Here is a 13,290-nt window from a genome sequence, read left to right as displayed (position 1 = left end):
GACCAGGCTGGTCTGGAACTCACAGAGATATACTTACATCTGCCCCCAGTCCTGGGAATAAAGGCCTGTGCCATCATGCTTCCAAAGCGATGGTGGTTTTTTTTTTTTTTTTTTTTTTGGTTTTTCGAGACAGGGTTTCTCTGTATTGTTTTTTTGGAGACTGTCCTGGAACTAGCTCTGTAGACCAGGCTGACGATGGTGAATTTTAATTGTCAACTTGGCATTATCTTGAATTACCAGAGAGATATAGAGATTAATCGTTGAGGCATTATCTAGATAAGGCTGGCTTCTGAGTAAGTCTGTGGGGGATTTTCTCAGCTAGGGTATCTGGAGTGGAAAAGCCCAGGTTGAATGCAGACAGTATGATTTTTGTGGACTGGGCCTGGGACTGAATGAAAGGGGAAGACAAGCTGAGCACGGCCATGCACCCATTCGGGGCTGTTCCTGATAGTGGAGTCCCCGGGACCGGAGCCCTCGAGCTCCTGCCTTGACTTCCCAGACATGATGGACTGTACTTGGCCTGTAAGTCAGAACGAATTCTTTTCTCTTAAGTTGCTTTTGTCAGGGTCTTTTATCACAACAACAGGAGCAGAAACGAAGACAGGACTGACAAAGATTCATGATTATATATCTCGTGTGTCTTTAAGGCAGTTTGGGGAAGCCCCGGGGAACCAGCAGTTTGTGGATTTCAAGGAGGCCTTATTGAATTCTAGCTAGATGTGGAAAAGAGCTAGGCCAGGATGCTTCTTCACTTTGTAGAGGAAGACCGAAGATCAGAAACGTGTTAAAATTACAAACTTTTACTGGCTGTTTTCTTGCTTTTCCATAGTGTGTTATTCAAACTTTTTTTTCCCAAAATATTAAAATTTAAAAGCCCTAAAAAAAAAGGGCTTGGGGTGGTAACACACATTTTGCAGAAGCAGGCAGATCTCTGTGAATTCAAGGCTAACCTGGTCTACATAAAGGGTTCTAGACCAGCTAGGGCAAGAGTAAGATGCTGGCTCAAAAAAAAAAAACAAAAAAACAAAATAAACAAACTAAGACAAAACAAAAAACAAAGGCAGAGGCAGGCAGATCTCTGTGATTTCGAGACCAGCCTGGTTTACAAGAGCTAGTTCCAGGACAGGCATCAAAGCTTTAATCAAACCCTGTCTGGGAAAAAAAAAAAAAAAAAGGAAGGAAGAAAGAAAGATCGGTTTTCTTTCCTGTTTTGGGACATCTGTGTGTGTGGTTCAGAAACTGGACTGAACCCAGGGCTACATGAACGTACTAGGCCAGCGCTGTGTCTCAGAGCTGAATAGAGCTCAGCTCTTTCTTACTTTTTATTTTGAGACAAGATCTTACTAAATTGCCTGGTTGCTTGTGATCGTCCTGTATCAGTTTCTGAAATAGGTGCAGTTAGATGCTCTATGAACCTAGGGTGTGACTAAGAGGTATGATGCTCTCCCTACCAATGCTTAGATATACTTAGGCCAAGATGGCCTAGAACTCACAAGGCAGACAAGATTTATTTTTAAAGATTTATTTATTTATTATGTATACAGTGTTCTGCCTGAGGCTCAGAAGAGGGCACCAGATATCATTACAGATGGCTGTGAGTCACCATGTGATTACTGGGAATTGAACTCAGAACCTCTGGAAAAGAAGTTAGTGCTCTTAATCTCTGAGCCATCTCTCCAGCCAAGTTTAACTCATTATTATTATCCTTGTTTATGCACCTATTTGTATGCCACAGAGCATGTATGGGGGAGAACTTTCACGATTCTGTTTTCTCCTTTAATGCTGTGATCTGAGTATTGAACTCAGGCCTTCAGGCTTGCTCGTACAGTGCTTTTGCTCACTAAGCTGTTGTGCTAGCCCTAAAAATTAAAAGAGAGAGAAAGGTTTTGGGGGAATGTAGCTTAGTGGTAGAGTACTTGCCAAGAATGCCCAAGGCCTGGGGTTGGAGAGATGGTTCAGTGGTTAAGAGCACTGACGGCTCTTCCAGAGGACCGGGGTTCAATTCCTAGCACACACATGGCAGCTTACAACTGTCTGTTCCAGGGGCTCCAGTACCCTCATAAACACATTCATACAGGCAAAACACCAATGTACATAAAATAAATAATTAAAAAAAGAATGCCCAAGGCCTTGATTTGATTGACAGCATAGCCCCCTGAAATAGTGGTTCTCAACCTATGGGGTCATGACCTATCTGAGGGGGTTGAACAGCCCTTTCACAGGGGTGGTCTACATTGGAAAACACAGATGTCTACATTACAATTCATAATAGTAGCAAAATTATAGTTATGAAGTAGTAAAGAAAATGGTTTTATGGTTGGGGTCACCACAACATGAGGAACTGTATTAACTACTGCCCTAAAAGGAAGAGAGAGACTCAGGGATTTGTCTAAATGAGGCATAAAATGTATCCATTTTAGCCGGGCGTTGGTGGTGCACGCCTTTAATCCCAGCACTCGGGAGGCAGAGGCAGGCAGATCTCTGTGAGTTCGAGGCCAGCCTGGTCTACAGAGCGAGTTCCAGGACAGCCTCCAAAACAATACAGAGAAACCCTGTCTTGAAAAACCAAAAAAAAAAAAAATGTGTCCATTTTAGCTTCATTTTCTTTTGTTAGGACAGGGGCTCATTCTTATAGGCCAGTCTGGCCTCGAACTCATAATTTTCCCACTTCTTCTGCCCAAGGATTACAGGCATATGTCACCATGCCTAGCAAATGTATTCTTTTTGTTTTGTGTTGTTTTATGGCAGGGGCTCATGTGACCCTGGCTGGCCCGAAGCTCTCGGTGGCAAAGGGTGATTCGGAACTGCTCATCCTCCTGGCTCTGCCTCCTGAGTCCTGACTACAGGCACGTAGGACTGCTTAGCTAAATTCATCCTCTTAGATTAGACAGTGCTAACCCCAGCATTGGGGAGGTAGCTGTGGGTTGATCTCTGTGTGAGTTCAAGGCCAGACTAGTTTACATAAAGTTTTAGGACAGACAGAGCTGTACTAACAGGCACCGTCTCAAAAAAAATTACAATGTTATGGTGTTATGCCGATTCACAAGTATAGCCACCAGGACTCTCTAATTCTACAGTTTCACACTCCACCAAAATGCCCCACACTCCCTGGCATCACTTTTCCTTGCTGTCTCCCAGTAGCCAGAAGGTTCTCTCTATTTTGCTTCTATCACTTGCTTATTCTGATGTTTGCTTTAATTAATTATCAATTAATTAATTATTTTTTTCTAGATCCTTTCCCCCTACCCTATCCCTGCCATTAGACCTCATTCTCATTCTCGTCTCTTCTAGGCCTCTATCTATTTTTTCCCCTTAGACAGGGTCTCATGCATCCCAGGATGACAATGACCTTGAACTTCTGATCTCAGAGTGTTGGTTTGACCGACCAGCATGCACTACCATAGCTGATTTCTCTGCTTCGTTTTTTGAGACCTGCTCTTATACTGTAGCTCAGACAGACATGGAACTTACTAAGCAGCACAGTCTGGCCTCAAATGCCTGGCAATCTGCCTTAGCCTTCCTAGTGCCAGGGTTATAGTCATTAACCACCAGTCTCAGCTCTATCCTGGATATTTTGTATAAATGGAATCAGACAACGTGTTACCCTTTGTGTGTGTAGGGCTTCTTTCATGGAGTATGACTTTTGAAGGTTTGTTCATGTTATTGCATGCATCACTACCATATTTATTTTATATTTCAGTAATTTACATCTTAAAGCTATTCAGTCATCCCTTTTGAAGAAACATTTGTTTTTACACACTCGCAGATACGTATATGTAGCAAAGAATGTTGCGTTGATAACTTGCATATCTCTAATTCATCTAGTCTCTTGAATTATTCCCTTAGAATAAATTCCCAGGAGTGAGATTATTAGGTCAAAGGGCATGAACATTTTTACAGCTCTTGTCAATATTGCTCTCAAATTGTGGTGCCCAGAACTAATGCAATTCTCAGTGTGTTCAGACAGAACAGGGTGCTGTGGGGCTGTTAAGTTTTCAAGGTCTGGACAATATATCATCCTTTACATGGAACAGCCCAAGAATTTATTAGTGTTCCCCCCTCCTCCCTCTCTTCCCTTGCTGTGTTTTTAGCTTGTGTGTCTGTGTTACTCGCTGAGCCTCTACCTCGTTAAGCCCTTGCTTGTTTCCCCCAGCATTGTGCCTTTATTTATTTTTCAGTTTTGAGACAGGATCTCAAGTATGCAGCTGAGGATGACTTTAAATTGTTGTCCCTGCCTCTACCTCCCAAACGCTGAGATTACAGATGTGAACCACCAAGCTTGGGTCATGTGGTGCTGGGGATGAAACCCAGGCACCAACTAAGCCCCCACTCCCCACCCCCACACCGTGTATTAGAGTGGTGTTTGCAGCTGTGCTAACACCTGGGGGCTTCTTGAGGCTCTGGGACTTGAATTTAGCATGTTATGGCTTAGCAGGCTTTTTCTTTTAGGCCACCAACCAGCTCCCAAATAATGACATGGCGACTTATAAGTAATTTTGAATGCTCGGCCTAGCGTAGACTCATTTCTGGCTAGCTCATTTAGCTTAAAATTCTCTTTATCTGCCTTTTGCCTTGGGGCTTTTTACTTTTCTTCCCTTATGTATATCTAACTTTCACTGCTCATCTTGTCTGGTTGACTGGCCAGCTGACTTTTGGCCCTGGGTGTCTGCCTCTCTTTCTCCCTTGTTCTAGTCTCCTTCTCTTCTCTAGTTCTTTTCTCATAGTCATTCTCTCTGCCCAGCAGCCCCTTCTATCCCTCCCCTGCCTAGCTATAGGCCATTCAATCCCCCCCAAGATTTTTGTATACAGTGTTCTGCCTGAGGACCAGAAGAGGGCGCCAGATCTCATTATAGATGGTCATGAGCCACCATGTGGTTGCTGGGGTTTGAACTCGGGACCTCTGGAAGAGCAGCCAGTGCTCCAGCCAGCCCATTCAGCTCTTTAATAGACCAATCACCTTAAGCAGGCAAGATGAGAAAGACGCAATACATCTTTATGTAATTAGACACACATCCTTACATAGTTAAACAAATGCAGCAGAAACAAATGTAACACACCTGCTCTCTCTCTCTCTCTCTCTCTCTCTTCCTCCCTCAGCTCTGCACCGTTTGGTTACCTCTCACCCCCCTTTTCTTCCCTGTCCACCAATAAAACTCCAGGTGGGATCATTGAGTCACGGTTTGTGTCTCGTTACTGGGTAAACTTAGACATTTTAACATTGGTTCCCTGACCCGGACAGGCAGGTGACCATGCAGGTAACCTGTAACTTCGGACCAACGGCCCAGGCCCACTTTCCATTGACCGGAATGCTGAATTTTATATCCAACAGTAGCTGCGATTTGGATTCTTGTAAGTTCCAGAAAGCCAAATTGGACCCATCCAAACAGATCTACAGAGATGCCAGAATTCCAGACAGCCAGGACTACAATGGAACAACCATCTACTCCAGATATAGCAACATCCCAGCTTTCTCAGGTTCCCACAAAGATGATCGATGCCCCCAGGTCAGCAGGAAGCAGTCTTAAGATCTCAATGTCCTTGATCCCTAACCTGCCACGTCTCACACACTCATTTCTTTTTAATCATAAATAAAGTTGGGAATGAAAGGTAAAAAAAACCCCACCACCACCAACAAAAAAACACACCTTTACACAGTTAATGTTTTGCAGCTAAACAAATGTAACACATCTTTACATGGTTAAAATAATATTCCACAACATCATGGGAGGGAAGGAGGGAGGGGGAATTTACTGGAATTGTAATGTAAAAAATAAATTAATAAAAAGAGAAAAATATTCCATAACATCTTTGCTTCCTTTTAAAATTTTATTTAAATTTATTTACTTTGGGGGCCGGAGAGATGGCTCAGAGGTTAAGAGCATTGACTGCTCTTTCAGGGGTCCTGAGTTCAATTCCCAGCAACCACATGGTGGCTCACAACCATCTACAATTCAATCTGGTGCCCTCTTCTGGCATGTAGGCAGAACACTGTATATGTGATAAATAAATAAATCTTAAAAAATAAATTTATTTACTTTAATTACTTTATTATTTTATGTGCTTTGGTGTTTGGTCTGTGTGAGGGTGTCAGATCCCCTGGAACTGGAGTTACAGGCTGTGGTGAGCAGCCATGTGGGTGCTGGCACTTGAACTCTGGTCCTCTGGAGGTACAACCAGTGCTCTTAACCACTGAGCCATCTCTTCAGTCCCACATTCCCCTGTACTTTTTTTGTTTGTTTATTTGTTTTGTTTTTTTTTTTCAAGACAGGGTTTCTCTTTGTAACAGCCCTAGCTGTCCTAGAACTCACTCTAGACCAGGCTGGCCTGGAACTCACAGAGATCCACCTCCCTCTGCCTCCCGAGTGCTGGGATTAAAGGTTTTTGCCACCACCGCCCAGCTTCCCCCCTGTACTTTTTTTTAAAGTCTAATAGTGGCATCTTCTTAGGAAGATAATTTACAGAGTTTAGTTTCGCCCCCCCCCCCCCCTTTTTTTTTGGTGGAAAGGGCAGAGAAACTGTGAAGCTGCATTTGGGATGTTGTTGAAGGCAAGCTCCAGTTGCAGGGTGGTTTTTACGATGTAATTTCCTGGGGAAATCTGGAGTAGTCAGTTTCGTTTTGTTTGGGCTCAATGACCTGAGTTTAACCTTGACCCCAGGGTGGCAGGTGAGAGCCAACTCCTAAGAGTTGTCCCCTGACCTCTGACCTCCAGTCATGTGTCCTGAGAAGCTGCTGGCCTTGCTTTTTGTGTGTGTGTGTGTGTGTTTTTATGAGACAGCATTTCTCTGTATTGTTTTGGAGACTGTCGGTCCAGCCTGGCCTCGAACTCACAGAGATCCGCCTGCCTCTGCCTCCCGAGTGCTAGGATTAAAGGCATGCGCCACCACTGCCTGGCGCTTTTTTTTTTTTAAGATTTATTTATTTTATGTGCATTAGTGTTTTGTCTGCTTGTATGTCTATGTGAGGATGTCAGAGCCTCTAGAACTGGAGTTATGGGCAGTTGTGAGCTGCCACGTGGATGCTGGGAATTGAACTCAGGACTTCTGGAAGAACAGCCAGTGCTCTTAACTGCTGAGCCATCTCTCAAGCCTGCACTCGTTATCTTCAGCATTTTTCTTAAGGCACCAGGAGGAATTGAAACTTCCTCAGCTGTTTTGCTGGTTGGATTTACTTTTGCTTTAAAAAAAATAATTCATTTAACACTTATTTTATGTGCTTGGGTTGTAGGTATCAGGTCCCCTCGAACTAGCATCACAGACAGTTGTTGAGCTGCCATGGATGTAGGTGCTGGAAATTGAACCCAGGTCCTCTGGAAGAACATTCAATGCTCTTAACTGCTGAGCCATCTCTCCAACCCTTGCTTTGCTTTTGCCACTGTGAGTTTTAAACAAACAAACAAAAAAATGTATGTGGCATTTTGGCTAAATGAGATGCCATTTTAACAATTTTTTCTCTTTTTTTCTCCTTTGCTATATCAATTCTCTTCCTTTGTCCCACTACAATGCTCACCTAAACTGCCATCTGTCCCTCTGTTTATTTGAAGGAGATTATAATGTTAAGCAAGGAATAAATATTTTTAGCAAGTTTCAAGAAAATAAAACACTGTCCTGTATGGGAAAGTTGAAAAGGAACATTATTTATTTTTAAAAAGCATTTATTTGTTTATTTATTATATATACAGTTTTCTGTTTGCATGTATCCCTGCAGGCCAGAAGAGGGCATCAGATCTCATTACAGATGGTTGTGAGACATCATGTGGTTGCTGGGAATTGAACTCAGGACCTCTGGAAGACTAGCTAGTGTTCTTAACAACTGAGCCATCTCTGTAGCCCACAATTTTTTAGTTTTATTTATTTATTTCAAGACAGGGTTACTCTGGGTAGCCCTGACTGTACTAGAACTCACCCTGTAGACCAGGTTGGCCTCAAACTCACAGAGACCTGCCTCCCAAGTGCTGGGACTAAAGGTGTGTGCCACCACTGTCCATTGAAAAAGGACAATTTTAACTCATAATGTTTCAGACCTCAGTTTACTTCACTGCTGAGAAAAACTGGGCAGTCAATCAGTTAGCTTGAAAACTCAACTTTTATTTGTTTTTAACTGTGTGTGTGTGTGTGTGTGTGTGTGTATGTGTGTATCTAATGATGGGGACCTGTGCATGATGTGAGTGCAAGTGCTCAAGGAGGCCTAGAGAGGGTGTTACATCCTCTGGGGATGGAGCTATAAGTGATTTGAGTCACCTGACATGGACACTGAGCACCAAATATGGGTTCTCTGCAAAAGAGGCATGGGCTCAGGCTCTCCTAACTGTGTGCTCTCCAGGTCTAAACTTGACTCTTATACACATGTGCGGCGCACCGCGCGCGCGCGCACGCGCGCGCGCACACACACACACACACACACAAATAAATAAGATTGCTTATGTGTGGGGGACAGGGACTAAAGAAAACTGACCTCAGACATGTACTCAGAGAAATACCCACACACATTTAAAACAATAAAAAATAAAGGAGTCGGGCTTGGAAGTGTAAGAGTTTAATCCCACTGGGCAGTGGTGGCACACCATACACCTGTAGTCCTAGCACTTAGGAGGTAGAGGTAGGTGGATCTCTGTGAGTTCGAAGTCAACCTGATCTCAATCTGTTTGAGTTCCAGGAACCCAGTCTTGAAAAACAAAAAGTAACAAAGGAAAGGAAAGGGCTTGGGGGACTATCAATGTATTCTTTTCAGAAGTTTCCTGGCCCATTAAGGGTCTGTTACTTTCTACTCTGGATTTGATTGGTTTTTATCTCTTTCTTTACTGAACCCACAGCAATTTAAAATTACTGCATTACCATATAATTGGAATTTGAAAGCCAGTGACTACTTAATCTGGGCCCTGAGAGTAGGAACTCACTTTTCTTAGAAGAGTCATCTTCTGTAACTGAGGGGAGCACACAGCCTGGCTTTGCTGTTGCTAGCTTTGCTGATATCACTCCTATGTCTTATAATATCCGCCCCTGCTAGTCTGAATCTTTGCATTTCCTTTATGACCTAGCTTAAGATTTACCCCTAAATGATACCTACACTGATTAATTCTACCTTCTTTCCTTTTGAATTTCTTTAGATTGTACTGGTCTCTCAAGCATTCTTTTTCTTTTCTTTCTAAAGATTTATTTATTATATATACACTGTTCTGTCTGCATGTCAGAAGAGGGCGCCAGGTCTCATTATAGATGGTTGTGAGCCATCATGTGGTTGCTGGGAATTGAACTCAGGACCTCTGGAAGAGCAGTCAGTGCTCTTAACCACTGAGCCATCTCTCCAGGCCCTTTTTTTCGTTTTTCCGGTAAGGTTTTCACTGCAGCTTTTGGAGTCTGTCCTGGAACTCACATTGTAGACCTGGCTGACCTTGAATTCACAGAGATCTGCCTGACTCTGCTGGGGTTAAAGGTGAGTGCCACCAATGCCCAGCTTCAAGCATTTCTTTTTCTTTCTTTCTTTCTTTTTTTTTTTTGGTTTTTCGAGATAGGTTTTCTCTGTATTATTTTGGAGGCTGTCCTGGCACTCGCTCTGTAGACCAGGCTGGCCTCGAACTCACAGAGATCCACCTACCTCTGCCTCCCGAGTGCTGGGATTAAAGGTGTGTGCCACCAACGCCCGGCAGCTTCAAGCATTTCTTACTTCTTGTTGTGTGATTGTTCTTTCTCCTGTTTACATGTATTTTCTTAACTTCACCAAATTCCTTAAGGGCAAGAATTGTCTTCTCCCAAAGCAAATAACAGAACATTAATAAATCTGTAATCGTGGATAAATTATTTAACAAGCTTAGGGTTCAGTTTTCTCATTTCTTACATGGGGACAATGTTGCCTATATCACAAGAATGATGAGACAATCAAATGAGACGATGTGTAGACAGTGCCTTATGAATTATAAAACATTTTTATAGCAGTTAGGCAGGACTAGTTATACAACCCAGCAAGCTTCAAATTTACAATCTTCAACCTCAGCCTCCCAGGTGCTGAGATGTAAATACTCCACCGTGATTGGCCGTTTTTATTTTAGATTTTTTTTCTTGAGACAGGGCTTCTCTGTCGTAGAACTCATTCTGTAGACTAGGTTGGCCTCGAACTCACAAAGATCTGTCTGCCTCTGCTTCCCGAGTGCTGGGATTAAAGGTGTGTGCCACCACCACCTGGCTAAGGGCATGGTATTTTAAAAATAATAAATAAGAGCCATTTGGTGATGGTGCATGTCTTTAATTCCAGCACTTGTGAGGCAGAGGCAGGAGGATCTCTGTGAGTTTGAGGCCAGTCTGGTCTACAGAGTGAGTTCCAGGACAGGCTTCGAAGCTACAGAGAAATCCTGTCTTGAAAAACCAAAAAATAAAGTATAAAATAAAAAAAGGAAAGAAAAATAAAACACCATTCTCACGATTTATTTATTATTTTGAGACAGGGTCTTGCTAGTAGCTTAGTCTGGCCTCAAACTCATGATCTCTTGCCCCGCCCTGCTAAAGTGTTGGGGGTACCTACACCTGCCGCTATGCATCACATGCTCTTCTTTGTTTTTTGAGACAGGGTTTCTCTCTGTGTAGCTCTGGCTGTACTGAAACTTGCTCTGTAAACCAGGCTGATCTTGAATTTGAAGATCCACCTGTCTCTCCCTCCAGAGTGGAGACCCACCTGCCTCTGACTAAAGATGTGTGCCACCACTGCCCAGCTGACTTAGTTTCTTAAGTAGGCAGAGGACCTAGTCTTTTGCTGTGTGTTTGTGTGTGTGGGGAGAGTAAAATTTTTTTTGATATTTTTATTTTCCAAGTACTACTTATTAAAAATATTTACACACCTACCCTTTATGTATTTATTATTATGTATACAGTGTTCTGCCTCCATGTATCCCTGCAGTCCAGAAGCGGGCACCAGATCTCATTATATATGGATGTGAGCCACCAAGTGGTTGTTGGGAATTGAACCCAGGTCCTCTGGAAGAACAACCAGTGCTCTTAACCGCTGAGCCATCTCTCCAGCCCCACACCTACTTTTAAGTTCACAGTTTAGCACTCTTATTTGTATGGCTTTAAAAGTTTTAGCACAAGGGCTGGAGAGATGGCTCAGAGGTTAAGAGTACTGACTGCTCTTCCAGGAGTCCTGAGTTCGATTCCCAGCAATCACATGGTGGCTCACAACCATCTACAATTCAATATGGTGCCCTCTTCTGGCATGTAGAAAGAACAGTGTATATGTCATAAATCTTTAAAAAAAAAGTTTTAGCACAAAATCTTTACATTAAGGATTGGGGGAAAAGGTTTTATTCAAAACAAAGCCTGATATATACATACTTTGATATATACATACTTTTTCTCTGTACTTTTAAAAAATACATTTCTTAATTTTTTAAAGATTTATTTACTTATTACATATACACTGTTCTGCCTACATGCTAGAAGAGGGCACCAAATTAAATTGTAGATGGTTGTGAGCTGGGAATTGAACTCAGGACCCCTGGAAGAGCAGTCAGTGCTCTTAACCTCTGAGCCATCTCTCCAGCCCTGTACTTTATTTTAAATACATTAATTTTAAAATGATGCTCATCTCGCCTTTAATCCCAGCACTTGGGAGGCAGAGGCAGGCGGATCTCTGTGAGTTCGAGGCCAGCCTGGTCTACAAGAGCTAGTTCCAGGACAGCCTCCAAAGCCATAGAGAAACCCTGTCTCGAAAAAAACCAAAAAAAAAAAATGATGCTCATCTAATTTTTTTTCTTCATCTGGCAGTAAAATACTAGTGTAACTTCTCATCAAAATAAAGTTTACCACAGATGAAAATGAAGTTTTCCAATTGAAAACGGCCCTTCGGCTGCTATTAAATGAAGACATTTCAATGTAACTTTTTTTTGTTTTGTTTTGTTTTTTGAGACAGGGTTTCTCTGTGGCTTTGGAGGCTGTCCTGGGAACTCGCTCTGTAGACCAGGCTGGCCTCAAACTCACAGAGATCCACCTGCCTCTGCCTCCCAAGTGCTGGGCTTAAAGGCGTGCGCCACCAACACCTGGCTATATTCCTTTTTTTGAAAACATTTATTATGTATACAGTGTTCACACCAGAACAGAGCACCAGAGCTGTGAGCCACCTTGTGGTTGCTGGGAATTGAACTCAGGACTTCTGAAAGAGCAACCAGTGCTCTTAACCTCTGAGCCATCTCTCCAGCCCGCCTTTATATTCTTATATAAAGAAGAGTGAGTGCTGCCAGGTGGTGGTGGCATACACCTTTACTCCCAGCACTTGGGGGGCAGAGGCAGGCAGATCTCTGTGAGTTCGAGACCAGCCTGGTCTACAAGAACTAGTTCTAGGACAGCTTCCAAAGCCACAGAGAAACCCTGTCTCAAGGGGGGAAAAAAAGAGGAGTGTCCAGGTCAGAGCAGTTAGGAGCACTTGCTCTTGCAGAAGACCTGAGCCTGATTTCTAGCACCCATGTGGAGGCTCACACCCATTCACAACCCCAGTTCTTGAGGATCTGATGTTTTCTGACTTCTGCTGGCACCAGGCAAGCATATGATACACATCCATGCAGACAAGACACTCATACATATAAAATACAACAATCTAAAATATTAAAATTACATTTAAAAAGAACAGTTCCTAGCATGTTTAAGGCCAGGGGTTAGAGGCACCAGTGCCCATTCAGCATGGTCATAGGCCTTAGACCTAGTTCTCAGGAGACTGAGGCAGGACGATACAGAGTTGGAGGCCATCAGAAACTTCGTAGCCAGATCTTGTCCCAACAAAAACAAAACCGTGTAAAGGATCAGATAAAGACGTGTGACTTGGTTGACACACTCAGTTATATGACCTAGCACTGGAGTGATAAATGCACGGAAACCGAAACTGTGTCCGGCCCGTAGTGCCCATCTAAAAGCACGGGCCCATGTTTGTGGTAGCTCAGCCTGTTCAAAGGCCCTTCGCGTGGTTCTCGCCAAAGGATGGGAAAAGAGGAGGGCAGACTGGGATTAATATTTTAGTGGTGATTTAGTCTGAACCTCAGTTTCTACCGGGTGTATTCAATCTTTTGATACTGTGACATGATTGTCTTTTTTTTCCCTTTTGTTTTGTTTTTTTCGAGACAGTGTTTCTTTGTAGCTTTGTAGCTGGTCCTGGAACTCGCTCTGTAGGCCAGGCTGGCCTTGAACTCACAGATCCGCCTGCCTCTGCTTTCCAAGGCGTGCGCTACCACTGCCTATAATGTTTTCTACAAAGTCACAGTTCAGTTTAAAAAATAATCGCCAAAACAGATCTCATGTTTAAAGTAAGTTCCTCGG

Source organism: Mesocricetus auratus, unplaced genomic scaffold (genome assembly GCF_017639785.1).
Source record: "Mesocricetus auratus isolate SY011 unplaced genomic scaffold, BCM_Maur_2.0 Super-Scaffold_100010, whole genome shotgun sequence".
Classification (NCBI taxonomy): Eukaryota; Metazoa; Chordata; class Mammalia; order Rodentia; family Cricetidae; genus Mesocricetus; species Mesocricetus auratus.
This window is presented reverse-complemented; position numbering follows the sequence as displayed.